Source organism: Helicoverpa zea, chromosome 5 (assembly GCF_022581195.2).
Source record: "Helicoverpa zea isolate HzStark_Cry1AcR chromosome 5, ilHelZeax1.1, whole genome shotgun sequence".
Lineage (NCBI taxonomy): Eukaryota > Metazoa > Arthropoda > Insecta > Lepidoptera > Noctuidae > Helicoverpa > Helicoverpa zea.
Genome location: NC_061456.1, coordinates 11,339,045 through 11,351,656, shown reverse-complemented (window position 1 = coordinate 11,351,656; position 12,612 = coordinate 11,339,045). Strand labels below are relative to the sequence as shown.

General features: G+C 34.2%; 1 protein-coding gene across 1 annotated transcript in view; it reads left to right on the top strand.

Annotated features, from left to right (window-relative positions):
• The window catches only part of LOC124630675 (cell adhesion molecule 3-like), a 234,441-nt gene that overhangs the window by 143,755 nt on the left and 78,074 nt on the right, over positions 1-12,612 (top strand). The gene's annotated exons all lie outside the window — the stretch shown is intronic.

The window sequence follows — 12,612 nt, the reverse complement described above, 5'->3', positions numbered from 1 at the left end:
ATTTACAAAAATAGCTGGTTCAAAGTCAAAAGCATTACTTCAATCTAATATTCCGCAATTTAAATATCGCATCGCCTTAACGTTCGTGCCGGTCGCGTATTACCAAACTGCTGTTGTAATAATAGTTGGTGCCTGCAGGAGTTGAGCTGAGATAGATTTTATAACAAAATCGGTAACACGTTTTGTATGAAATTATAGCAAAATATCACGGTTTTCTTTTGTAAAAAAATAGGAAAGTTATAGACGAAAGGTCCTCAGAGGAGTGAAAACACGCTATAGCCTCTGGCTGGAAATCGACATCGTCATCATATAAGCCAATTGCCGTCTACTGCTGAACGTAAGACATTCCCGAAGTAAGGCCAACCATCCCGGTCATTAGTATTTTATGTAAACCTACCTTTTGAATTTTATTAATAATCAAACACAATTTTTTCTAAGACTTTTACAAAAAAAAGTCAAGAAAACCCTACCCCACCTCGCGCCTACATAAAATTTCAACCAGCATTCATATTTACGCGACCCCCGGATTTGAATTACAAAGTCGACCAACGCCTTCCCGTGTCGCTACCTCGAAATATGAGGTTTGCTAACTAAAGTGCCTTTGAGTACAACCCTGGTTTAATAATGCGTCTTATAACGCCTTTAAATCCGGTAAATAGTGAATTATGTCGCGTTTCAGCTTTAGTTTAGGAAATTGGATTAGGTATGCGCTGTGTGAAATTATTATTGTTAGTTGTTTTCAGTTTTGGGTGTTGGAAATCTTAGTGTACGTTACGGAGTTATGACTGTGCTTTACAATACCTACATGTGTTTGATGATATAGCAGTTTTTTTTTATTCAGTCAATTATAGATAATGTCTACTCAGCTACGTCCGGTTAGACTGGACGCCGACCCCAACATAGTTGGGAAAAAGGCTCGAAGGATGATGATGTCTTCCTATTAGCTAGACAGACATGATTTGCGTGTTTTATTTTATAACATACATATTTAAATCAATACTTAAATTCTTGCGACCCCTGGAGTGGTTAGTGTCCCGTCCAGTATCTACTATCATATGATCAGCCTGCTTGCTTGTCACCTTTCACATAAAATGTGCCTTTTCTCTCTACTAACCCACATGATGTTATCATATTTCACTCGTAAATACTTACTTCCATTAATGATTTCAGCCCTTATTCACGAAACTTTAATCTTTAACCCCCTGACGATCCTAATATTAAATCGTTCATAATATTTACGTATCCGAAACAGCTTTCACAAAGCTCATTGACCCCGTAGCTCAACCGCTCTTAGAGAAACCGCAGACTGAAGACTAAACCGTCGGCCGACAGTTGACTCGATAGTTGCCTACAATTTTTATTTAAAAACAACCTTACACTATCATTACACCACAGTTAACCTTAATGCGACAGCTAAGAATTTAAACTATTAAATATTAATAAAAAAATATTACAATTATTTTCTTGATTCCAATGAAACTTTTCAGTTGGTCTGATACCGGCTAAATAACTGATCTCTGTAATATACCTACGTACTAACATTCATCTTCATACTGATTTATGACAGACCCAAACAGGCTATCCCTCGACTAAAAGTTTGCAGTGTGCTACTCTAAACCTTATTTAAAAGCCTTATATAGTTTCCCGTTAATTTTATAATAGTTTCTAAAGGGATAAACGGAGGTTTATTAAATGAGTTTCTAATACCTAGGGTTGTTTGCGGACTGAACTAGATTATTCGCGGTGCGGTTCTAAACTAAAAATGGATTTTCGTGTTAGACTTGATTAAGTAAATAGTGTTATTTTTACCATTTGGATGTTTCGTCTGTAATTGTTTTTTTTTTTTTTTTTTTTTTTTTTAATGTATACTTTTTGTATTTTTGTCTGTACCTACCTACCAGTTTAGTTAGAAACAGACAATATAACAAATGCCTACACAGACTAACATCAATAAATATAGAAGCCAAATATTGACAAATATTGTATTACGTGAATTGTCATATTGTAGCTCTCAGCTTCTATTACCACAGTGACAATTATTAAACGTTTTCGTTAATTCTTTAAAATTTAATTACTGACATACGTATTTCACACTCAGTACTATAGAAGTAGCAGTCGATACCCAATTAATTAACAGGTTCTCCCGTTCCAATCAATCAATATTTAACATTCAATTTATCAATCTCATTTCAATCAATTCCAACCTTTCAATTAATTTATATGCATCGCTTGAAGATCGCTTGGACATCCAATTATTAAAATGCAGTCAGGTAAAATAGCTTCTATTTTATTAATTAAATTAATCACTTAAAATACTGTTTTTATTCTTCATTAAAAATGCTTTCAAAACCGTGCAATTATCTCTAAAACGAGCAAAACAAACAAATTCTTTGCATCCCCTTAAAATATTCATAATCGTTTTCAAAAAAAAGTTTCAATACCTGTTGTTATACCAGCAATAGATTAACTAAATCGCTGTGAAATTTCAAAATTTTAACTATCATGATTTATGATAAACAACTTACACGGTTTATGACATACAAACGGACAAACATATGGACAGATGGAATGCGAAGTCTTAGTAGCAGGGTCCCATTTTACCATATAGGTAGGTATATCTCCCGAGCCATTTTCCCAACCATATTCGGGTCCGCCTCCAGTCTCACTATATGCAGCCAAATACCAGAGTTTCCGTACAATTTACAGTATAGAATACTAGAGCTTCGTTTTACGCTATAGAAACGAAACCCTTAAAAACCTGTTCCTTCTATCCACATTTAGTCACACTACAGCCAGCCCACATATCAACTCGACTTAGCGTCTTCAGAGCCAAGGACACATGTCACGTTCGGTCTGAGCAAAACGAATGAACTACGCATTATTGCCAAATAAACTGTGCCACAATAATCTATCTCTTTCGGTAATAGTGGGACCCTAATGTTTTGTGTTCCTAGTTTTGTCAGCGTTTTTTCTGACCGTAACTTTCAAATGTTTTTTTTTTTTGTTTTATGTAGTAAGTCCTTTTTTTGTTTTACGTGGCGTTTTGTTAGTTTATTTATAATTGCGAGGGAATTGTGTTATTTTTTGCTTGCATTAAATTTAGAACAAAGTGAGCTCTATGTATATAATGTGTTTTCGGAAAAACATAGTCTTTTGGATACGGATATTTCCCTATTAGAAAAAATATATTTGTACGATCGATGATTAGTGACTTGAATTAGACTTATATGTTGATTCCAATTCTAAGTTTAAAATTGTAGAGAATAATAAAGCATAGCAATCTCAAAGAGTTATTAATCCTAAAAGAACATTTCTCGAAAAAGTCGCCGTAATTTGAATAAATAAGAATAAATGAATTGGTGAGAAATAAGTATTCAGCTTTGCTCGTTAAATCGCTAGCCATAAAAAAACTGAGTGGCTCATTATATGGTAATAAAGTGGATTTAAAAGGCAAACGTCTTATTTTCATCAACATCTTGACTTTTGTGCGGAGATTTTCGACGATCCAAATTAAAATTTTACGGTGCTACGGAATAATGAAGAGTTCTTTTTGTAATTTTGCGGACTTTGAGTTGGGTACGTATGTACTTGTTGAGAGTGCTTAAGACGTTTCTGAGGCTTTGATCATTACGGTTTTTTAGTTTCATTTGAAACCTTATGACAATCGGAATTATTGTTTTATTAAAATTAGTGGAATAATAGTTGAAATGTCTTGATGAATTTATTGGTATAAGTTCTTTCATAATTTAAATTTTAATTGATTGGTCGCTCATATTGCTCGCAGACTTATCATTCATTATTAGGAGTGTGAGGTCTAAATAAATATAAATGATACTACGCAGCCGAAAGATTAATACATATAATAAAAATCCTTTATAATATATCTTTACAGAATAAATCTTACCTATATTAATTTGTAATCTCCACGGCCTATTTAAATTTCTGACCACAGGCTTGAATTTGAAATATGGTAGGTAACCCTCACGCATAATCTTGTGACCCTGTTAGAATAGATTGGAGTACTTACTTAGTTGACACAGGAATCAACTGTTAAATCTACTTTTTGAAATCACGAAAATCCATATTACGTATTTGATAAAAATCATATTCTACACATCATCTTACTAGGCTGTTTCTAACTATTCCAACACAGTTGGTAAACCCAGCCGACCAAAAGGCCTTCTTCCAATCTAATCTGCGACTGCCTATCTGACTTCCTCAGCATTAATCAACCTCATTATGATCGATTGATCCTCGTGGCTTTGACTAAGCTAGCTCTTCAAATAATATTCTATACAAAATATTAAGCAAACAAAACGAACACGTGTAAGCGACATCACAGAAAAAACAAAACACTACACCGCCAAACCAATTTTACATCAAATACATTGAGGATTTTCTCTTTATTTATCTCGCTGTATCTATAAACCATTTTTACCCAATCCGACATGTACCTTGCATAATACATTCATCCTAAGTCCTTGCATCCGGAATTTGTTTCCTCGAAGGAATCTTTGTAAGGTTTAGGGATCAGCAGACCGAAGACTTTTTAGTCGGACGACAATTTGACCAGGCTTTGATAAGTACGGAGACAGATGGGAGTGCTCACATAACAATGATTAGGTATATGACAGGTGTTATAATTAATTCGGAAATTATCATACAACTTGATTAAGTAGCATTCATTTTAATACTGTTTATTTAACAAAGCTGTCATCAGCTTTTGGTCGTTTTATAAACGCGCTCACTTACAAGATAAGAAACGTTACAAGCCAGCAAAATGAATCAAGTTGTAATATCAAATAATGTAGTATAGCATACGATTTATTTCAGCCCTGATATAATTACATATCGAAATCGTTGACTTACAAAACTCAGAATCAGCACTCGGTAGTCGATCTGAACTTTGATTGAATACACGATTTTCTATTAAAAATATTTATTTCCCAAGCAACAGTCGGCCGACTGTTTAGTTTGCAGTATGCGGGTAGGCTTAACGTGTTCTCAGTATAGTACATCGTAATGCCAGCGTTATTTCGGATTGTTTTTGTTTGTTTGTGTGATAACTGTCATGTTAGAAACGATGTTAGACGGGCATGGGTGTGGTTCATGGTTTTGGTTTTGAAGAGAGATATGGCGTTGTCGAATCAAAAGACCTGACGATGTTTAAGTTGTAATGAACTATTGGACCTGTTTCTTAAATTATTAAACTACGTTGCGTTACGATACGTGGCGTTGTTTGGTCGCCATGTGAACTTAAATAATAAACTGATGCTCGAGCGCATACAGAACAAATTTATCAGATTTTTATATTAAAAAATGTATGGTGTTTTTTCCAGGTTATCCACTGTTGTATTGTAAATAAGAAACTTTTGTCTGTTTGTTTTAAAATATATTTATCTAAATGTTGAATCCCCTTTACATCAATAATCGCTTAAAAAAAAACTGTCTCCTTTAAATTTTATTTTTTTAAATCTAATTTACGTCAACACAAATTCGTCCCTATGGGCGCGAAAATTTTCGCAATTAAAAGGGTCTGCCCAGTTAACCCTCAGGGTCTTTTTAACTCATTCACAAAACGTCCCTTATTTTGAAGATTTAAATAACTATGGGAGTTTTAATAGGTCTCGTTATGAAGCAAAAAGCAGAATAAACATGGACGATAATGTTAATTTATTGCCATTAAAAAGTTGTAAAAGAAATTTGTTATTCATGCTTTACTAATGTCAATTGAATTAATGAATATTTTTTTAGTCCGCTCCTGTTTTTTGGGATGTAAATTTCGCAGCTTTTTTAAACAAGATAGAGAATGAAGTTAACTGAATTAAAGCAACAAATGACAGCACCACTCTCTCTCACTTTCATGTTATGTATCCCTCATGGTGGTGGGGTCAACTTTCCTATTGTTTCTTCTCCACTTCGCTCTATCCATGACATCGCTCTCGGACACTCCTGCCTCTCCTTCATTTTTATTTGTCGCCACTATATCCATCTACCATCTAGCCATCGCCAACAAATAACACCAAATACGTGTGATTTTGATACAAAAGTAGCTAAAATATCATCTCATGTTTTGTTTCTTTACAAAAAATAAATGTAGAAGTTTAATTATATTGTCAGTTTTTGGATTTTTATATTTATATTTTTCGATAGATTTTATAATTATTATCACAAATGTAGGATTATTTTTTGTTATGACCTACAGGGTCCACGATCGTACTTATCTCTAAGCCTTTTTACAACACCCTACACATTATGAAACGCAAACACAAATAAACAATACGAACAAAAATAATAGTACCACATTCTTAAATCGAAGCAACACCCATCCGCCCATCATTTCACACGAACCCTACGTGGCAAACAAAAAGGCGATTGCCTCGTTCCGCACCAGGTCCTGCGCTCCGCAAAAAACATTGCCTCTTGGATCCAACGAACTGGCAAAGTCAATACACTCAACATGAGTGGAAAGCTAGGCTAACGAGCCCATCACTGGAGAGACACGGCAAATATTATTTCGAGAAAGCGTAGATTGAAAAACTTGAGTATGTTTAAGGTTTTGTGCCTTTTGAAGCTGATTGAATGGGCTGGTTATCTAGATTTGAATGGGGATTTTTGTATTTGATGTTTTAGGTTTAAAGACTAGCGGTGAAAAGAGTTATGGCATTAAATGTTTGTTTAGATAACTCATAAATCGATACTGTTATCATAATGCTGAGAGATTTGTTTTGTTAAACTTTCTTTAATTTCAGGAATTAGTTTTGGAAAAATATTTATAAGCTACTTTTTGTGTGGTGAAACTGCTGGCGAAAGCTAGTCCTTCAATATATGAAGCCCTTGATTTAGAATTTCAGATGATTAGAGAAAATGTGAATATACAATGCTAGTAAATATCTGGCACCAATAACTTTGACATTAAGTCACTATCAAGTAACTCAAGTGAATCGACCAAAAATTGATTAAACAAAGCGTCATTTCTCTGTAACATCCAGACATTTATTTCTAAAAGTTTTCCGAACTAAACAAAATTCTAGGTAATGCTAAAGAATACTTACTAGCAAGTAAAATCTAATAATATTATTTGAATTCATGTATCAAACTAATAAAGCTTCAACCCTCGCCAGATGTTCGTAATAACAATTCCATGCTAACTTTAATAACATGATTTATATACATTCGTAAGTTAATCTATACCAGTCTAGACAGATTTGCTGTAAACTTGAAAATAAAGACTAATATAGGGTTAAGCTCCATAAATAAGTAACGCTATCAGATCAACTTTTCTATTAAATAACGTTGAACTTTTCTCGAAATAAATTATTGAAATCTTAAGTGAATTTCATATAGTTTGTTATAAGATGTTAAGTATGCATAATGTATTAAGCATAAAGTTATATTATTGCGGTTAAGAGGCTTTTAAGTAGAAATAAGTGTATTTATATCTGTTCTTAAGATTTATCTCTTATTATGTACACATATTTTGATTGGGGAATGTCTCTTAAACACCATCTAAACTTATATTAAAAATGGAAAACATTGTTGTTGGTGTGGGTCTAAGTCAGACTTGAAAAATTATTTCACTGTTGGGAAGCTACACTATAGTAGTCGGTTGACATAGGCTATATTTTATCCATGTAGGTGAAGAAGTTTCCTTCGAGACGCAGGTGAAACCGCGAAAATAACTAGTAATCAATAAACCAAAATACATCGACCTCTAAATACAAGCCGACATCACTCCATCACACCCAAATCCCTCAAGTTCGAAATTCAAAAGTTATTTATTTTTCCCAACGAAATCTGCAACTGGCACTGTAAGACGACGAACAACGAGCTCCGTGATTGGAAACTTCGTACAATCTAATTGAATTCTTCAAGAGTGCGGAGCGACGATTACTTTGAATTTAGAACATTTTTTTTTTCAAACAAAAATCAAAATTTTGATCGACGACATCAAAGGAGTTTTACATTGAAGATATCGTTCGATGAATTTTTATCTGTGGACGTAAATTACTGTGATGGACGGGAATAGACAGAGTTTTATGATTCATTAAGATTTTAGTCTGAGCAAAATCGACGTTATCTAATCCTTCAGTCATCAATCAAAAGCAATCTGAGTTGGGATTCTAATTTTAGAGTCTTTATGAGACGTGAATTGAGTGTATGCGTCGGCGGGTTTTGATTAAAGAATTAATGGATATGGAAGAAGTGTTTAAACTAATGATATAAGCTGTAGGTTTTTTTGTTTGAAAGTGGTTATCTTAGCAACTACTGAAACGATTTCAAAGATTTAATCAGTGTTGGATAGCCAATTTATCGAGGGAGGCTTTTTAGTAAAAGGAGCGAACTAGTTTCCACGGGATGCAGGAAACACTGTCGGCAGAATCTAGTTCTTCATGAAACATGACTTAGAAACGAAGAAGAATATAACAAGAATATTCAGGTTATATTTTCTCTGCGCAACCACATTATTCCCATCTCCGAAGTATAAAACAAAATATAGCACTCATCTTTCTCTCAATCTTATAAAGACAAAACCAACTTTATCAATAACACTTGAAAATAGCTCGAATAAAGAAAGGATACGTAAAATGTACGCTAGTTCATCACCCACAGAGAACTCGTTCGAAACTTCAACTCTTTCAACTTGTACGGACGGAACAACTAATTCACTTTATTTTCCCCCCATTTCTGTCTGAGTGGGGAATCTTGGAAATATTCAATGTTTTGTTCCTTTTATTTTTGTTGTTGAAACATCACAGACCCTGTTTTTGAGGTACATGAGTCGGTTTTCCTTATAGGCGTGTCGTAAGCAATCATCTGAAAAAGAGGGTGCCGGGACTACGTAAGACTGGGTCGGAATGTGTTCATAACAAACACTTGAGGTTTTTGCGGGTTTTAAAGTACATACATAATATATGTGTATCGAGTGCGGAACAGATTTTTAACCCGCTGCATGTTGGAGCGCAGATAAGTCGTGGTGGCATGGTGGGTAAAGGACCAACCTCAAGTATGAGGGCACGGGTTCGATCCCAGGTCAGGCAAGTACCAATGCAACTTTTCTAAGTTTGTATGTACTTTCTAAGTATATCTTAGACACCATTGACTGTGTTTCGGATGGCACGTTAAACTGTAGGTCCCGGCTGTCAGTGAACATCCTTGGCAGTCGTTACGGGTAGTCAGAAGCCAGAAAGTCTGACACCAGTCTAACCAAGGGGTATCGGGTTGCCCGGGTTACTGGGTTGAGGAGGTCAGATAGGCAGTCGCTTCTTGTAAAGCACTGGTACTCAGCTGAATCCGTTTAGACTGGAAGCCGACCCCAACATGATTGGGAAAAGGCTCGGAGGATGGATGATGTTGGAGCGCAGACATACGCGAGACGCAATTGATTTTCGATTGTTTTATAATGAGTGACATACAAGCAATTAGAGGTTGTTTTAGATAATGCAAAATATTATGCACAATGTTTCTGTCATTATTTCGCGGCTAAAAAACTATGTACCGATGTCGAGATTAGATCTAGTATTAATTGTATGAACCACAGACAATAGTTATGATTCTCTATCATAAAGGTTTTCTTTAACAAAATATCATATCAAACGCCTGCTACTAAATGAAAATATATTTTGTAAATACATTTAGAATTTGTTGCGTATCGAAAATGATATCATTACAGAGTTATTTTCGATTTTAGTAAGCGATATCGAGGTTAATAGACACATTTGTTGAGAAAAAATATAAATGTTGTTGATGGTACAATATGTTCTACAAAGTATCGATGCTATTATTTTTTTAATATAATCTGAAATCCATTCACGATACGCAATAAACTTGTGTATAAAAAAATATCTAAGTTTATTACATTATATCGCAGTGTTCTTAAAATAAATTGACTTATAAAAGTGATGTATGTATATTCATCTTAGAAAATATTGATTTCAAATAATTTAAGATTGGATGTTTTTGATTGTCGGGTAAACATTTTTGGGTAGGTACTCTTTCATATAATACATATTTGACGTTCGAAGTTTTTTTTTACCTTATTTCGAATGGGTATATGCATTTTGATTTTGATTCGTGGGACAAAATCCTTGTAGGTAAATACCAGTAAGTACAACTGTAAAAATGAAATCAGTATTATATTAATTTTTGATAATAAATAACCGTTTCATAATTTGGAGATCTTATCTCTATCCGGTGGTACTAAATTATACATTAAAAGGCTGTAAAGTCATTTAAAAAGGTTTTGCTTAATTGTGTAATAGATCTGATAGGGCTATAACATAATGTTTTAATCTGTAGGGTTATAATTTTTCTTTCATTTTCAAAATTATGTATCTGGCCTGATAATTTTGGGTTTGATGTATGAAAGCAGGATTATGTAAAAGTAATTTTATCATAGCAAGCTTTCTTTCATAAGTAAAAATAAGCTCCAATTATCTACCTGCATAGTTAATAAAAAGCAGTACTAGACCAATCACTAGGTGAAGAAGTGCTAGTAAATTAACTGTAGTGGCAGTCATCTTTTTTACCACATTAGACTCTTCAAGTTTCATCGTATGTTTGTAGTTAGAGATGTTGACAAAAATAAATGCAGCATGACACATATTTTTGCTTTTATTCCAAGTATGAGTCTACTTCATAAACCAAAGCATACAGAAAACGAAAGAGTTTCATAACCCTAAGAAACATAATAAAACACTAAACAAATAACCCAGCAAATTATCAGCACATACACCAACCATTCAATATAGTTTCATTACACGCAACGCAACGCAACCTGTAACTTATAACGTAACATGTTTGTATTATAACAAGAAACGTATATACGTAAGCCTAATACTTCGACCTTAGCTGAAAGCACGTAATGTTTGCAGATTTACTCCACAAGTTTAGACCTAACCAGAGAGAATAAAATGACTTGCAGAGGTGCCATAACGGACAGATATTCGAAAGGGTTACCGCAGCCCTGGTACATAAAAAGCCTAAGAAGGAACATGATGGGTTTTAGTCAGTAAGAGTCTGATACTCCCTCACGCTGCTAACCCACGTGAGAGGGGTCATCTTATAATTATCCATTAAAAAAATAGTTGCCATGACGAAAAATCGCCTAAGAAAGTAGCGCGTCAAAATGCTGGTGAGCGGGGGTGAGGAACGTTACTCATCATCCATCATCCTCCGAGCCTTTTTCTCAACCATGTTGGGGTAGGCTTCCAGTCCAGCCGGATTCAGCTGAGTACCAGTGCTTTACAAGAAGCGACTGCCTATCTGACCTTGGAACGTGACCGTTTTCGCCCTTTTACGCCTTTTTTGGACCCTATCATTTTTGTAACACCAAAAATCCTTGACTGAACCCGAACGCCTTACTAATTCACTTGTAGCTCATCGTTTTGGTTATGCCAAGCGTACGAATTTGACCTATTGGAAGGCGCCTGACCTACCTGCGTTGTGCCATCTCTGCTCATCTTTCCTTACTCCGTGGACTAACGGAGATATGAGACAGATTATATACGGAATGGTTTCTCGGAATTCGGGATTTGGGGCATAAAACATGTCTTTGTGGGTTTTCGTTTCAAATTATGAAAGGAATTTACTATCTTTACATGTTTTATGTTTCTTTTTGGGAGATTTTGGTAGGGTTGTTTAAAGTTTGTAAGGTATATAAAGGATTATTATTAATGTAGAAATCTTGTTAGCCCAATTTGGGAATTGGTTAAATTGTAGTATCTTAAAATATATGTTTATCATGACATAAGTAATAGCATTCTTTAGTTTTGATGCTGGTTAATACAAAAATATTAAATTCCTGTTACGCAAAAATTGATACAAATAGCAACAAAGAGTCCTAAAATAAGCTAAACGAAGCACTAACCTAGCATTACACATACCTTTGGGAGTGAATAATCAAATAAAAAAAAGCAAATGTACTTACGAAAACAAAAGACAAACAACTAACAGTCGTAATCACTATAACCAAATAATACCAACCTAATCCCATACAAGTAAATGTAACTAATTATTTAACGAACTAATATCTCATTGGGCTAATTTAATAAACCTTATCCGTAGAAATATCCACAGAAAAGAGGGAATTCGTGTCACATTCTAACCCCGGAGGCCTAAATGATTCCCCCTCGTAACTCCCCCATATTTCACCGTGCTTATAATTGGGGGACGTTTAGATTGCTGTAATTGCTCGCTTGGGGGCTTCAGATTACTCGATTGCGGAGACATGTAATCAATTGCGTGGTTATTAAGAAATGTTTTGAATCAATTATGTTGTTTATCTGTTATGGTAATAATTATATTAGATTCGTCGAATCTGTGGTTATTTGATGAGGTTCAAATAAAATTGATATTAATAGCTGGTTAAGTAGGTTATGTTTAAATAAAATATTTGCAGTTTTGGGGTTATGGTTATAATTAATGTAATTATTTGTTTGATGTTTTGGCCGTTAAACAAACACATTTTCATGAATGTTTGTTCTTTTTCTATTTCAATTTTCATGTTAATATTTAAATTACATAAAAACAACTGCATTTACAATAATTGATGATAATTAAAGCATGTATTTTAAACTAGATTACAAAATTGGCGTCAGTTGCTTGAAAAAA